The sequence below is a fragment of the Salvelinus sp. IW2-2015 genome, linkage group LG4q.1:29 (genome assembly GCF_002910315.2).
Source record: "Salvelinus sp. IW2-2015 linkage group LG4q.1:29, ASM291031v2, whole genome shotgun sequence".
Classification (NCBI taxonomy): Eukaryota; Metazoa; Chordata; class Actinopteri; order Salmoniformes; family Salmonidae; genus Salvelinus; species Salvelinus sp. IW2-2015.
Genome location: NC_036842.1, coordinates 74775610 through 74793053, shown reverse-complemented (window position 1 = coordinate 74793053; position 17444 = coordinate 74775610). Strand labels below are relative to the sequence as shown.

At 43.4% G+C, this 17444-nt stretch overlaps 1 pseudogene; it reads left to right on the top strand.

Moving 5' to 3' along the window:
- The first annotated feature begins 637 nt into the window (after positions 1 to 637).
- Positions 638 to 16910, top strand: LOC111961004 (RNA-binding protein 28-like; annotated as a pseudogene).
- The last annotated feature ends 534 nt before the right edge of the window (positions 16911 to 17444 follow it).

Here is a 17444-nt window from a genome sequence, read left to right as displayed (position 1 = left end):
ATTGTTAGATACTACTGCACTGTCTGTACTATAAGCACAAGCATTTCGCTACACTCGCATTAACATCTGCTAACCATTTGTATGTGACCAATAAAATGTGATTTGATTTTACTAACCGTCGTTCCGATCTGCATCACAAATAAAAGTTTAGGATGCTGCTTGTCTCCCACAACTTTGTTACTATGCCTAACAGGCGCGTGTGAGCAGTTCCCGGGAAAACACATTGCTTGTCGGATCTGTCTCCAAGTTGTGGGAGTGAATCAACATCCCAAACGTTTATTTGTGACGCAGGTCGGCGCGGCGCTCAGTCAGATTTGGTCGGCAGTCAGAACTGGCATCGACACCGGAATCACCGATGACAACTTCCGTACAATTAGAAGATGGCTGCTTTGTTGAGAAAATGTGTATTTACCATTTAGCTACTCGCGGTTACCATTCTTTCATACAGTTTTTATATTATAATAATTGTATCTATGTCTTGGAAGTGAAGATTAGAATTCGCTGGGGAGACAATAACGTTACTTTTGAAAATACCGGAAAGAAAGTTCCCAGTTAGCTCCATTTGACGTTGGTTGACTGGCTAAAAAAAGCAACAGTTATCAGACGAAACTAGCTAAAGATTAGTACATAATAAACAATGTCAGCGCTAACAATTTTCATCCAGAGTCTGCCAGTAGATGCATCTAACGACCGCTTGGAGGAGATATTCTCTGAGATTGGACCTGTGAAGCACTGTTTTGTTGTCAAGGAAAAAGGTGAAACAGCTACTAACTTAGTTAGCTAGAGCTTCTTATGGCTGCAAGCCCGATATCGGGACCAATATGACAACAGCAAGTCCAAGTGCAGGGCGCCAAATTCAAAAACCAGAAATCTCATAATAAAAATTCCTCAAACATACATGTGTCTTATATAATTTTTAAGGTAATCTTGTTGTTAGTCCCACCAAAGTGTCTGATTTCAAATAGGCTTTTCAGCGAAAGCACTACAAACGATTATGTTAGGTCACCACAAAACTAAAAAATAATCATAGCCATTTTTCCCAGCTAATGATAGCTTCACAAAAAACAGAATAGAGATAAAATGAATCACTAACCTTCGATTATTTTCATCAGATGACACTCATAGGACTTCATGTTACACAAAACATGCGTGTTTTGTTTGATTCAATTCATATTTATATCAAAAAATCTGAGTTTACATTGAGGCTACAAGATTCCCTAAATGCAAAAACATCAAGTGACTTTGCATAGCCCATCGTTTCAACATGAATACTCATCATAAATATAGATGATAATACAAGTTATACACATTGAATTATAGATATACCTCTCCTTAATGCAACCGCTATGTCAGATTTGAAAAAACTTGAAGGAAAAATAATTGCACGCTATAATCTGAGACGGCGCTCAAATTAGCATATCACAGCTGCAAAGATAGCGTCACTATAAACAATAAAATATATTATAAATATTTCATTACCTTTGTTGGTTTCGATCAGAAAGCACAGCAGGAATCCCAGGTCCACAATAAATGTTTGTTTTGTTCGAAAAAATCCGTTATTTATGTCCAATTGTTAGCGCGTTTGGTAAACATATCCAAATGCTAATTCTGGTCAGCTTCATATCGGACAAAAACTTGATAAGTGTGCTGGGAAGCTGTGGTTAGCCTTGAGCGAGAACAGTGTGCTTTCTATGCAGGTGCAAATGGCTCAAACAATGTTACAGAGCTGTCTGACCTCAGTCTCTGGGGTGTGGGAGCGTAATCTACACAGCAACAGCGCCGGACACCAAGGAGCGCCAAGAGGCTGGGACCAGCCTGAGCGCCGGCGATAGGCTGAGCAAGTTTAAACCACGCTCAGCCTCTACTGTGATAGGCCAACAGACGGGTTGGAACTACGTCTATCACAGTATAAGAACAGCTGTTTACTTACATCCTGCCAGTTCTCTGTTCTGCCCTGCGAGGTGATACAGAGAACCCGTATATACGAAAATTGCATTTACCATTTAAGTATATTCGGTGACTCTGAATCACATTTTGTCCTGATACCAGATTTGAATTGACGCAAATCCCTTATAAGACCATGTCCTGCTTTGTAATAATATTAAAGAATATGTGTGAAAAAACAACTCTGACACATTGTCCCTACAGGAGAAGACAAATGTCGGGGGTTGGATATGTCACCTACTCCATGGACGAGGATGCACAGCGCGCGGTTAGAGAGGTGAAAGACTATGATGGACAGAAGATCAACGTGTCGGTGGCCAAGAAGAAGGGAACAACCGGTATAAAAAAAAAACTGTGTATGCTTAGCTGTTATTTAGCTAGATGCCTTCCTTACATTTTTTATGGTGAAATTAGAGGATCAAACATTTGTGGTATTGTCTTCTACACAACTACAGGACCAAAAGAACCAGTTTTACAAAAAGAACATACATCTCAAGGAGCTTTAAAGAAAAACCGAAGGAAAGCAAGACTGATCATCAGGAATCTCAGTTTCAAGGTTTGACACACACACACACAGACACAGACAGACACTAGTGATGCGGGGGCCAGCTTTTCACCTGCCCGCAATTGCTAACAACCCATCCACAACTGCCTGACACTGTGATACAGTTACAATCTGAGGTCTGCACCCAGGGGTGGATTTAGGCATAGGCGACATGGGCAGCTGCCCAGGATGGCATGAGGCGCCTGCACAAAAACAATATATATATATTCCAAATGGTGACATTTGCGCGATCGATTTTCTATCGCTCATTTGCACGTCATGTCAATGATATCATGTCACCGTGTGGGACTGTAGGTCAATTAACTTTGTCGGAGTTGGTGCCCTGATTCTAGGTTGTGAGCTAGGCAGGCTACTGCCTGGGAAGGTCTCCCACTCAGAAATACAAGATGGGGAGTGGGCAGGGGTAGGTTGTCCTCACGGTCTCCCCACTGGAAGCCCGAGGTAGGGAGAGTGGGGGAATCTATCAAATAGTGCACCTCTAACTTTGTACGGTACTAATGCATTTAGTAATGCAATTCATTTCTATTTGTCTTTGTTTCTACTTTTTGATATTTGAGTCTTTTTGTGTATATTTTTATGTTTATATCGTTTTTTAAATGTTATGATTTAAAAAAAAAAGTGTTTTCCAAATGTCTGAATAAAATTACAATTAGTGCAGAATTGTGTTTTTTTTTGGGGGGGGGGGTTGCCCAGAGAGCCATACAAGCTAGAACCACCACTGCCTGCACCTAACTATAACCCGCAAATATAGAAAATGCGCTGCACAGTCAGAGATGGCCAAATTCATTTTTGAGGGCATTTTTTAGATAAGCTTATGTTTTTGGTTATCGTTTCCAACATTTTAGGCTTAGTCAACTTGTCTATAATTAGATACATGCAGCTTCTCTTCTGTCATTACTTCGTCCCCTAGAACACTAAATAAACCCTTGCTCACCAGAATGTCATAAATTTATATAATCTATAGTTTTTTTCTTTCCTCTTTCATCTCTGCTTCTCTCCCGCAGCAAAGATGTTTATGGACCAGGGAGAAAATGCAATAAAAATAAGCTGTACAAGTTATTCTATGCTAAATTCCCAAATGGCATCAGTGACCGGTTTTAAGGAAGTTAGTAGCTGTTAAAACGACCCAACATGTTTTTGATAAGATTACAGTTTGACTCGGATGCATATTTGATGATGCTGATGAAGATGACGCCTTTTCCAGATGGTCCCTAACCGCTCATTTATTATCTCTAGATGCTGAAAGAAAGATCATATTTCCTCACTCCTGATCCAGAGTAAAAATGTTACATTTGGTGTATAATTTTACTGCAAGAAATGCTTAATTCTGAGTTAATATTATTTTAGACATTGTGAGAGGTTGAATTTGTATAGCGCTTCGAAATCATCATACATTCTTCCTCTTTTTACCACTTAATTGAATCTTTCCCAATCATTAGTATACTGTTCTGGCCCTCCCTTCTATTTATTTTCAACTCTCCATTTCGTAGCTTTTCTCTTATTGAATGAAACGCTGCCCTTGTTGCCTCAGTGGATCATCGTTAACTTTTTCTGCTCAAGTTCCCCAAAGCGTTTCGCATTTGGTGTGTATTTGGTGCACGCTACAGTTAGGCTTGAAGTTTAGGCTTAGGCTACGTACCAACAGCAGATAAAAAATTATGAAAGATTAACCTAAATGTAGCCCATAGATATGATTGCACAATAATTATACTAAGTGTACAAACCATTAGGAACACCTGCTCTTTCCATGACACAGATCTGACCAGGTGAAAGCTATGGTCCCTTATTGATGTCACTTGTTAAATCCATTTCAATCACTGTAGATGAAAGGGAGGAGAAAGGTTCAAGAAGGATGTTTAAGCCTTGAGACAATTGAGACATGTATTGTATGTGTGCCATTCAGAGGGTGAATGGGCAAGACAAAATATTTAAGTGCTTTTAAACGGGGTATGGTAGTAGGTGCCAACCGCACTGGTTTGAGTGTGTCAAGAACTGCAACGCTGCTGGGTTTTTCACACTCAACAGTTTCCCGTGTGTATCAAGAATGGTCCACCACCCAAAGGACATCCAGCCAACTTGACACAACTGTGGGAAGCATTGGAATCAACATGGGCCAGCATTCCTATGGAATGCTTTCGAAACCTTGTGGAGTCCATGTCCCAATTAATTGAGGCTGTTCTGAGGGCAAAAGGGGTGAAACTCAATATTAGGAAGTTGTTCCTATTGTCTTGTTCACTGTGTACATTTATGGATTTTTAATGCATTGTTTTGTGTTAGGAATTGAAAACCTGGTCAAGGTGTGGAGAACTGCTAGATGAAAAGTATAAGGGGAACAACTTCTTAATTATAAGTTGAATTGACAGAGACAGACATATGTATATGTGAAGACAGATATGTTCCTCTCAGAGGTTTGCAGCAAATCTCTCAGGGCTGATCTAAATACTCTAGCCATATCTGTTTGTTGTTTCACGCTTCCGTGCCCGGTGCCAAAACATTTGATCAAGGTGGAGACCTTGGGGTTGAATAGACTATACACTTGAAACATCTTAATCATTTAAGGCCACCTATGGTTATGGCTCAGGGGCCCAGATACCATTTACTGAGGCCTGCTTTACGGTGACCTCTGGCCTGGGAGAGGGTACCCAGAGGCCAAATCTCAATAGGGAATAATCATCAGAAAATAGCATTCTTAACAGTGTGTGTGAGACCTTTTTCTGCCCTGTGAATATCTCTGATAAAGATGGGGCACATCTCAATAGTCTACTGTGGCTTCATCAGCTGCAATCAAGTCATTCTGTCCTTTACAGGAAGGCAGGTAGCTGTTGATTGGGCTGTGGCTAAAGACAAGTTTGTCGCTACTCAGCCAGGAGCTAAGAAAGAGGAAAAGGTCACAGCAGAGAAACCGGCACCTGAAAGTGACTCTGAAGAGGAGGAGGAAGAAGTAGAAGATAACAAGTATGAGCTTTTGCTGTCTTTTTAATCTCTTTCTGCATGTCCTCAGTTTGAGATGGGCTGTAAAGATGTAGACCTTGACATGGATGTAATTAAGAAATAAGGCATGAGAACCTAGGGATTATCGTGTGAATAACTGCCGACTAAGGGCTGTTCGAAGACTCAACACAGCTCGGGGGGTCAGGGCAAACAGCCCAAAGGAGGGTGTTATTCACTATCATTCCTGTTTTAGAAAATGGTTACCAACATATATTTTTAAAGATGAATTACATGTTTTCATAAATGAAAATTAGCAAATTTGTTTCATTTCGTCCTTCCACCAGACGATTTAGTCCTGGCAAAAGTCCTGGCAAAAGCCAGTTGTTAATTCTGAGATTCCGAAGTAGCTATTTGTCTATTCCAAACATTCTAAGCAAAAAAGGTTGCCATGCAGGCTAGCTACTTCTTCTTTGCTAGCTAGCCAACTAAAGCTAACACACAATCAAATCAAGCAGCTGAAATGACAACAGACATTTGTTTTATGTTTCTTTCTATTTCCAGTTCTTTTGATATATCCATTAAAATGATCCTGATAAATGTATTCGTCTGGCTCAGAGATTTTCAGTCATGTTTATTCTCTCCTATGGAAGGGTGGAGATTGCCCCAAAAAACTGTAACGTTTTTACACATGTCAGAAAAGCAAGCAGCAAGATTTAGACAAACCCCAAACTGTTGCAAACCAAATGCTAGCCTAGTAGAATGAGTTAATAATGTGTCAACTTTTTTCCAGGGTAGATTAAGTTTATAAATTGCCTGGCTGGGCTGTAGGACAGTGAATCTGCATTGATAATTCAAATTGAACTGTTAACAGGCAGTTTACCAATTAGGATCCAAACAACCCATTTTATGTCTAAATTGGTCTTCTTTGGCCAGTCTTTGGTTCTGAGGACTGGAGTATTGCAGCCAGGATATTGTTGAAGTGTTGTGTTTAATAGTTCTTCGGGGCTCAGGGCTCCGGGCAGCCGAGCGGAAATGGAGGAAAACTCGCCTCCCTGCGGACCTGGCATCCTTTCACTCCCTCCTCTCTACATTTTCCTCTTCTGTCTCTGCTGCTAAAGCCACTTTCTACCACTCTAAATTCCAAGCATCTGCCTCTAACCCTAGGAAGCTCTTTGCCACCTTCTCCTCCCTCCTGAATCCTCCTCCCCCTCCTTCCTCCTCCCCCTCCTCCCTCTCTGCAGATGACTTCGTCAATCATTTTGAAAAGAAGGTCGACGACATCCGATCCTCGTTTGCTAAGTCAAACGACACCGCTGGTTCTGCTCACACTGCCCTACCCTGTGCTCTGACCTCTTTCTCCCCTCTCTCTCCAGATGAAATCTCGCGTCTTGTGACGGCCGGCTCCCAACAACCTGCCCGCTTGACCCTATCCCTCCTCTCTTCTCCAGACCATTTCCGGAGACCTTCTCCCTTACCTCACCTCGCTATCAACTCATCCCTGACCGCTGGCTACGTCCCTTCCGTCTTCAAGAGAGCGAGAGTTGCACCCCTTCTGAAAAACCTACACTCGATCCTCTGATGTCAACAACTACAGACCTGTATCCCTTCTTTCTTTTCTCTCCAAAACTCTTGAACGTGCCGTCCTTGGCCAGCTCTCCCGCTATCTCTCTCAGAATGACCTTCTTGATCCAAATCAGTCAGTTTCAGACTAGTCATTCAACTGAGACTGCTCTTCTCTGTATCACGGAGGCGCTCCGCACTGCTAAAGCTAACTCTCTCTCCTCTGCTCTCATCCTTCTAGACCTATCGGCTGCCTCGATACTGTGAACCATCAGATCCTCCTCTCCACCCTCTCCGAGTTGGGCATCTCCGGCGCGGCCCACGCTTGGATTGCGTCCTACCTGACAGGTCGCTCCTACCAGGTGGCGTGGCGAGAATCTGTCTCCTCACCACGTGCTCTCACCACTGGTGTCCCCCAGGGCTCTGTTCTAGCCCTCTCCTATTCTCGCTATACACCAATCACTTGGCTCTGTCATAACCTCACATGGTCTCTCCTATCATTGCTATGCAGACGACACACAACTAATCTTCTCCTTTCCCCTTCTGATGACCAGGTGGCGAATCGCATCTCTGCATGTCTGGCAGCATATCAGTGTGGATGAGGATCACCACCTCAAGCTGAACCTCGGCAAGACGGAGCTGCTCTTCCTCCCGGGAAGGACTGCCCGTTCCATGATCTCGCCATCACGGTTGACAACTCCATTGTGTCCTCCTCCAGAGCGCTAAGAACCTGGCGTGATCCTGGACAACACCCTGTCGTTCTCAACTAACATCAAGGCGGTGGCCCGTTCCTGTAGGTTCATGCTCTACAACATCCGCAGAGACCCTGCCTCACACAGAGGCGGCGCAGTCCTAATCCAGGCACTTGTCATCTCCCGTCTGGATTACTGCAACTCGCTGTTGGCTGGGCTCCCTGCCTGTGCCATTAAACCCCTACAACTCATCCAGAACGCCGCAGCCCGTCTGGTGTTCAACCTTCCCAAGTTCTCTCACCGTCACCCGCTCCTCCGTCTCTCCACTGGCTTCCAGTTGAAGCTCGCATCCGCTACAAGACCATGGTGCTTGCCTACGGAGCTGTGAGGGGAACGGCACCTCAGTACCTCCAGGCTCTGATCAGGCCCTACACCCAAACAAGGGCACTGCGTTCATCCACCTCTGGCTGCTCGCCTCCCTACCACTGAGGAAGTACAGTTCCCGCTCAGCCCAGTCAAAACTGTTCACTGCTCTGGCCCCCAATGGTGGAACAAACTCCCTCACGACGCCAGGACAGCGGAGTCAATCACCACCTTCCGGAGACACCTGAAACCCCACCTCTTTAAGGAATACCTAGGATAGGATAAAGTAATCCTTCTCACCCCCCCCCCCCCCCCCCCCCTTAAAAGATTTAGATGCACTATTGTAAAGTGGCTGTTCCACTGGATGTCATAAGGTGAATGCACCAATTTGTAAGTCGCTCTGGATAAGAGCGTCTGCTAAATGACTTAATGTAAATGTAAATGTTCTTTCTACGGAGTCAGCTCTAAGTCAGCTCACATCCAGACACCCCGTCAGAGGAGGAGGGTGTTGGGAGAATGACGATGCAGAGTCTCAGGAGGCAGATGACGATGACAAAAGTGATCTTGGGTCTGATGAAGATGACGATGAAGATGATGACAGTGAGGATTCTGGTATGAAACGGTTGTCTTTTCTCTTGATGAAATATCAGTCAGTATGTTCCAGTTGCCTCTGTTGAACCCTCCAACGCTCTGGCTCTCGCTCTCTCTGGCTCTCGCTCTCTCTGGCTCCGCTCTCTCTCTGGCTCTCGCTCTCTCTGGCTCTCCGCTCTCTCTGCTCTCTCTGGCTCTCTCTGTCTCTGTCTTTGGCTCTCTCTGGCTCGCTCTGCTCTCTCTGGCTCGCTCTGGCTCTCTCTGGCTCGCTCTGTCTCTCTGGCTCTGGCTCTCTGGCTCTGCTCTCTCTGTCTCTGTCTTTGGCTCTCTCTGGCTCTCTCTGGCTCTGCCTCGCTCTGGCTCTCTCTGGCTCTGGCTCTCTCTGGCTCTTGCTGGCTCTGGCTCTCTCTGTCTCTGTCTCTCTCTGTCTCTAATCTGTCTCTGCGCTCTCTGGCTCTCTCTGGCTCTGGCTCTCTCTGGCTCTGGCTCTCTCTGGCTCTGGCTCTCTCTGGCTCTGGCTCTCTCTGGCTCTCTCTGGCTCTGGCTCTCGCTGGCTCTCACTGACTCTCGCTGGCTTCGCTGACTCTCGCTGGCACTCGTGCTCTCTCTCGCTCTCTCTCGCTCTCCTCTCTCGCGTCTCTCTCTCTCTGGCTCTGGCTCTCTCTGGCTCTCTCTGCTCTGGCTCTCTCTGGTCTCTGGCTCTGGTCTCTCTGCTCTGGCTCTGGCTCTCCTCTGGCTCTGGCTCTCTCTGGCTCTGGCTCTGGCTCTCGCTCTGGCTCTGGCGCTGGCTCTCTCTGGCGCTGGCTCTCTCTGGCGCTGTATCTCTCTGTCGATCATGCAGCCAAGAGAAAGCCCCTCTCATCAGACGTCAATGAGGGAAAAACCATCTTTATCAGGAACCTGTCGTTTGATACGGAGGAGGAGGACTTGGAGGAGGTGTTACTGCCGTATGGAGAACTGAAGTACATCAAGATCTGCCTACACCCTGACACTGAACACTCTAAAGGTATAGTCCTGGCTCCAACACAACCTCACTCTCTCTCTAGCTCTGTCCCCTGCCCAAACTTAAACAATGACATGAAGTGATGCCAGTCAGATAGTAGATGTCTACATGTTAACATTGAATCATGACTGTGTTGGTTGGTAATGGTTGTTGACTGTGCTCTGTTGTCTGGTCAGGTATTGCCTTTGCTCAGTTCAAGTCTAAAGAAGCAGCAGAGAAATGCATTGCTGCCGCGGAGGACGAGTCAGAGGTGAGACGGAATAGGATAAATTACTCATGTATTCTTCAGGTACATCGCTTCTGATGAGCTCTGAGTTGATGTAATGTATGTTTGGGGGTAACATGTTTGTCTGTCTTAGAGCGGGGGTATCCGTGTGAATGGTAGGAAGCTGAACATCGTAGTGGCGGTAAGCAGAGAGGATTCCGTCAAACTGAAGAACAAGAAGGTCAAAACACATACAGGGACCAGGAACCTCTACCTGGCTAGAGAGGGATGTAAGTTACACCTCCTTTCTCCTCCCTTTTCCTCTCCTCTCCCCAACCCTCCATCGCATACCTCTTTCTCTCAGTGATACGGGCAGGAACTAAGGCAGCTGAGGGTGTTCCAGCATAATATAATCAATAATTTTGCTCTTAACCATCTTACATATAAAACCTTATTTGTTCATGAAGCATTGTGAATAACTCACCACAGGTTAATGACAAGGGTGTGCTTGAAAGGATGCGCATAACTCTGCAATAATTCCAACCACAGTCTGTGCATGTATTTAGTTTTCATGCTAGTGAGGGCCGAGAATCCAATTTCACATAGGTACGTGGTTGAAAAAGGGCATCAGTGTCTAAACAGCGAGATTTGCCAAGGCAGGATACTCTGAGCGCAGCCCGATCCAGAAATCTGGCAGTGGCTTCTGATTACATTTTCACAGAACCGCTTGTTGCAATTTCGATGAGGCTCTCTTCAGGGATGCAAACTAGTCACCTTTCGGCAAAATTCGCTGTTTTGAATCCAAAATAGGTGGCCTACGTGATTCGTGTAGATCTGATGAGAAAGGTTTTGGAGGGAGGGGGGGGGGGGGGCTTTGGATCAGACTACTGGCTGTAAGCGAACAAGTGATGCGCGTTTGGAGCAATACTGGCTGTATCCAAGGCTCAGCCAATCGTAACAGCAGAATGCAGGATGAGACTAAAGAGAGAAGAGACCAAACTGCCAATTACAGCACCAGCGCGTGCTCTGGAAAGACAGCAGAGAGTAGAAAGGCAGTTTTCCATTTACATCAGCTCGTCTCCTGAACGATAACGAAGAGGTAGGTGAGAAGCCTGACCACGGAGACAGGGGTGAGAAGGTGATGAAGCATACTTCATGAGCTGTAACCGAAACTAACTGGCATTTGAAAGGTTTGAGGTGAGGGAGAAAGTGTGGTGGAACAAGTATTGTTAGCATTTTAAGTAATGTTATCTTGCTAGCAGGATCAAATTCTCCATTAGCTAAGTTAACCAGAGAAACCTATAGAGGTGAAAGGAACACCACACACTTTCCCTCTTTCTCACTTTTTCAGTACAGTGGATAAAGATAGGTATGCCATGTGTACTCTGCCTGAAAGAGATCAATTATGCCAACAAAAGGGCCTCATACTCTGCTGCTGGCACATGGTACATTTTCTGCCTGTGGACATCTGTTCTACAATGTAGTAACCTCCAGTGTAGCCCAAAGATATTGTTTTGTTGAACTTGACAGTACCACGTGTGTGAGTGAGGGGGGATTATAATTTTTTTTAACTTGGTGAACGTTATTTTTGCACACATGTAGCCTTGTGCACTTGATCGATGTCTACTATAGTGGCCTCTATAATAGAGCTAAAATAGAATGGCTGTTTGTTTCATTCTATTCCTACTTTAGAAGTTTTTTCCCCCAAGTGCAATATTTAGATGTGTGTGTGGTCACATGCGTTCTATTATAAAGGCTGTCATGGTAACAAGCATTCTATTATAAAGGCTGTCATGGCTAACTGCAATATTAGTGTATTGTTTTTTTCTCAAGACTTGAGTGTCATTTGCAGTAAAGTCTAGGCAACATTTTTTTTGTTGTTGCTGTGAGTTGGGTTCACATTAACCAATTTTTATTTTACACCCACAGACTGAGCATGTAGATCATATTCTTTGTTGTTTAATTAGTTAAAACTTGCATTTTCCCCTAGCAGGGATTTTTAGCATGTTTCAGTGCAACAAAAAAGTGTCACCTTTTGGGCCCTCACCAGTTTGCATCCCTGTCTCTTGTTCAGATATCGGTAGGTGGACTGGAGGCAGGGCATGAAAGGGATAACGAATCCAGTTGTTTGTGTGATCTGTTTCAGGAAAGTACCTGCGTAATTTCGCACCCAACTCACTCAGGTGCTTCGCTATATCACATTTGACATTGTCCATAAGCTTGAGTTCATTTGCACATAAAAAATAATACGATGATGGAAAGACCTGTGCTGTCCTTGTTAATGCAGACAGGGAAGTGCTCCAACTTCTTAATTATAGTCTCAATTTTGTCCCGCACATTGAATATAGTTGCGGAGAGTCCCTGTAATCCTAGATTCAGATCATTCAGGCGAGAAAAAACATCACCCAGATAGGCCAGTCGTGTGAAACTCGTCAAAGTGCAAGTGGTCAGACAAGTGAAAATTATGGTTAGTTAAGAGAACTTTAAGCTCGTCTCTCAATTTAAATTTATTTTTGTCAATACTTTGCCCCTTGATAACCAGCGTACTTCTGTATGTTGTAAAAGCGTTACATGGTCGCTGCCCATATCATTGCATAGTGCAGAAAATACACGAGAGTTCAGGGGCCTTGCTTTAACAAAGTTACAATTTTACCTGTAGTGTCCAAAACGTCTTTCAAGCTGTCAGGCATTCCCTTGGCAGCAAGAGCCTCTCGGTGGATGCTGCAGTGTACCCAAGTGTCGTCGGGAGCAACTGCTTGCACGCGTGTTACCACTCTACTATGTTTCCCTGTCATGGCTTTTGCACCATCAGTACAGATACCAACATGAGCAGCAGCAACGTTTGGCTTCATACGGACCATTAGTGGAATTCCCACGAGAGGGTAACAGTTAATGTGATTGGATGTTAATTATTTGACTAGGCTACCTGTATTTGACATTGTGTTGTTATTTCGCTGAACACTAGATGGTTTAATTTTATTTTTGGCAGTGAAACGAGGCTACTCAGGCGAGAGAAAAAAACTCACCCAAATGTATAGCCCCGTTGGAAAATATATAATGACTGTTTGAAAATGTGAAGGAAAAAAACATGTAAAGAAAAAATATTATTACACATAAAAATAAAAAAAAGAATCACATTTTTATTTGGCATACCCCAATGGCATTGCAACCCCGTTTTGGAATACCTGCTCTGGGTGAACTATTAGTGACCACCAGGTAGCACTACAGTGCCTTCAGAAAGTATTCACACCCCCTTAACTTTTTGTTCTAATGGTTTCTTCTTCCTCCTCTTCTTCAAAGTCACTTTCAGGTGCCACATTTTTTTGTTTTACAGCCTGAGTTCAAAATGTATTAAATTGACCCACCCATAATGTCAGTGTAATTATGTTTTTAGAAATGTTTACAAATTAATAAAACATGTCTAAAAGTCTTGTCAATAAATATTCAACCCCTTTGTTATGGCAAGCGTAAATAAGTTCAGGAGTAAACATGTGCTTAACAAGTCACATAATAAGTTGCATGGCCTCACTGTGTGCAATAAGTTTTTAACATAATTTTTGAATGACTACCTCATCTCTGTATCCACATATAAAATGATCTGTAAGGTCCCTCAGAAGAGCAGTGAATTTCAAACAGATTGAACCAGAAAGATCAGGGAGGTTTTCCAATGGTAAAAAAAATGATAAAGCAGACATTGAATATCCCTTTGAGCATGGTGAAGTTATTACACTTTGGATGTTGTATCAATACACCCAGTCACTAAGATACATGCGTCCTTCCTACCTCAGTTGCTGGAGAAGAAGGAACCCGCTCAGGGATTTCACCATGGGGCCAATGGTGACTTAAAACAGAGTTTAATGGCTGTGATAGGAGAAAACTGAGGATGTATCAACAAAAAGAATGAACACTGTACAGAACAAAAATATTCCAAAACATGCAGCCTGTTTACAACAAGGTACTAAAGTAATACTGCATAGCAATACACTTTTTTTGTCCTGAATACAAAGTGTTATGTTTGGGGGCAAATCCAAAACAACACATTACTGAGTACCATTTTCCATATTTTCAAGCATAGTGGTGGCTGAATCATGTTATGGGTATGATTTGTAATCGTTAAGGACTGGGGAGTTTTTCAGGATAAAAAGAAACGGAATGGAGCTAAGCACAGGAAAAATCCTAGAGGAAAACTTGGTTCAGTCTGCTTTCCACTAAACACTGGCAGATTAATTCACCTTTCAACAGGACAAAAACCTAAAACACAAGGCCAAATCTACACTGGCCTTGTTTACCAAAAAGACAGTGAATGTTCCTGAGTGGCCGAGTTACAGTTTTGACTTAAATCTGCTTAAAAATCTATGGATGTCTAGCAATGCTCAACAACCAATTTGACAGAATTTTAAAAAGAATAATGGGCAAATATTGCACAATCCAGGTGTGGAAAGCTCTTCAAGATTTACCCAGAAAGACTCACAACTGTAATCGCTGCCAAAGGTGATTCTAACATGTACTGACTCATTATTTTTATTTTTTTATACAAATGTTACAATTTTTCTTTCTCTTTGACATTTCAGTATTTTGTGTAGATTGTTGATGAAAGAAATGACATTAAATCCATTTTAATCACACTTTGTAACAACAAAATGTGGGAAAAGTAAAGGGGTGTGAATACTTTCTGAAGGCACTGTATTGTCCTATAAAGCTGCCCTGTCCATGTTGAATGGCCTTTAATTTCTCTTTACAACCTCTTTCCACAATTGTCTCTTTGTTTACCATTTGCTTCTCTCCCCCTTTCTTTTCCTCACCATCTCTATCTGTATGCCCCCTCTCTCTCTCTCGCTATCTCTCTTTCCAGTGCAGGGTGATGTATGATAAGAAGCCAGAGCGGGGTCAGGTGTTAGGCCGGTCGCTAGGTTACGGCTTTGTTCAGTTCCAAGATCATGAACACGCTCTGAAGACACTACGACACCTCAACAATAACCCTGACATCTACGGAAACACTAAGGTGTGTTTGTGTGGCATTGTGTCTTTGTTGATCTATCTGTGTGTGTATGCATGTCCTCAACCTTGTACTCGACAGAGTGCAGCTGTGTTTGAGAGGGTGAATGGCAGGTTATGTTTCAGGATGTTGTCTTTGGCTCTCAGTAGCTGATAACAATATTGCGTCTGGACTCAAACATCCTAGTCATCAATATTTATTGTTCCTGAGGAATGTAAAGAGAATGTTGAATTGCACGTACACACATTTGGTTTGGCAACCTACAGCATCTGATCAATATTGACGGTCTTGCTAAATGATGAGAATGTGTTATTGAGAAGACTCTTCACTTTTTTTTTTCTGTCTACAGAGACCCATTGTTGAGTTCTCTCTTGAAGATGGGAGGAAGCTGAAGATGAAAGAAATGCGACAACAACAAGTCAAGGTGTGTCTTCTCTGATGTTTATGTTGGTGTGTGCTGATGGTTAAGATCAAGAGTAACACATTTTCCTGTCTCCATGGTTTCCAGGAGCGTTTTAAGGGGCGTGGCACTATGGGAAGAGGGAAAATGCAGCCGCAGTCAGGAGGCCGGCTTGGACCTCAGAAGGGTGTGTCTAAACCCCAGAGTAACATGGTAACAAAGGAGGGGTCAACGAAGACCCAGACACAGTCGGCACCATCCGGTCAGGGCAGAAAGGATGGAGGTATGACGCTCTACATTTCTGCCCTAACCCTGAATATAACACACACACAGCTGGAACTGCAAATGTTTGTCATTTTTAACATTTCCCTCGTTTTCTGTGTTCTTTTTGCTTTTTGGTTGTCGCTGATATTTCCTTCCATTTCTTTCTCTCTCGTCTAGTACCTCCCCCCCAGCCACAGGCCAAGGCTCAGACCCAGCAACAGGCCCAGAACCAGGGCCGGCAGTACTCAGGCTTCCAGACCACCTCAGTTCTAGAACACGTAGAACTGGAGGATGGAAAGAAACGAAGGAAGGTTCTATCCCTGCCCTCCCACCGTGGCCCAAAGATAAGGTAATACACACTCACACTCACACTCACACATACACACAGTACCTATCACATTGTAACCCATACTACATGGTATAATTTTGGTCCTGCAGGGCGCGTGATAAGGGAAAGCCTGCTCAGCCTAAGATGCCCAGGATCGGTTCCAGCAGGAGAGAGCGACAGGGAGGAACGTCACTGGAGAAACTTACACAGGTATGCACACAAACATTACCCATGTCTGCATGTCGTGGCCCCAAGATCATGTAGTACATTCGACTGTCTTCATTGGTTTTCCAGAGTACTAAAGGGGCCAAGAGGCGGTTTAGGAGCCGAGAGGATGACCGCTTTGACAATCTGGTTGAAGAATACAAGAGGAAACTGATGGGCGGCAACAAGACTGCAACCATCAAGAAGAACAAGTGGTTCAACAGTTAAGTGTGCGAGATGCCATTTTTTGGCATAACCAAAGAAACCTTTCCTTATGTTGGTTTCGACATCATTTACATTTTGAAACAAAGATTTATGATGGTTGAAATGTTGGTGTAACATTCACCCATGAACTGTGTAGAATAGAGTCCAGAATATTACTGTCCATGTATGTCTGTGTCCTCATGTTATACACAACTTGTGGTGTGCCATCACAGTGGTAAAAGGTGGGGTGTCCGAGTAGTCACTTCCTGAATTAACTCTGACAGAGGTGTGAAGCAGTGTTAAAAAACAAAACAATGTGTGGGTTTGTTTAGTACGACAAACATGTTCAGAACAGATGCTGATGTTTTACTCTACTTTGCTTTATGTTCATGTTAACTATTGGTGAATAATAATGTAAAGAATATCAGAGATTTGAGAAATGTAAATGACTGACATTTTTATTAAAGAACTTGCAAAGACAGAGACAGTTTTAGTTTCTCTATATTTCATATGTTAAGTGATCATCTGTGATATAAGAAAATGTTAATGTATCGATACATTTTGGAAACACCCACACAATGTTCATGTGTAATGTTTGATATACATGTACATCTTCACCCCATGTACCTCTCCCACCCACCCATTTCTGGACATGTTGATGTACTCTGTGTAAAGGTATTGGTGTGTTCAATAAATGGTCATCTTTGATCAAGGTAATGTTCTACCTCAGACCAGTTTCTAGAGTTTGGGAAATGTTGGATAGTAGAACCACTGTCACACCCACACTGTTGATGGCATATTTGGTAATGTTTGCTGACCCTGTTCTTCTCACCCACGTACTGGCCTAGTCAAGGGGAAATTCCGACCCACGTTAAGTGCCTGTAAATGGAAGGTAATTCACTTTTTTATGTACTTTTCTCTGTATTCTTTAACTTAAAGGAAAACAACACCTAAAAAATATATTTAGCTATTTCTTTCATTAGGCCATTGTTGACACAGACCCAAAATGTTTTGCTTATCAGCAATCAAGTTTAAGATGCACTATATATACAAAAGTATGTTGACATCCCTTAAACATTTGTGGATTTGACTATTTCAGCCACATCTTTGCTGACAGGTGTATAAAATCAAGAACACCGCCATGCAATCTCCATAGACAAACACTGGCATTAGAATGGCCTTACTGAAGAGCTC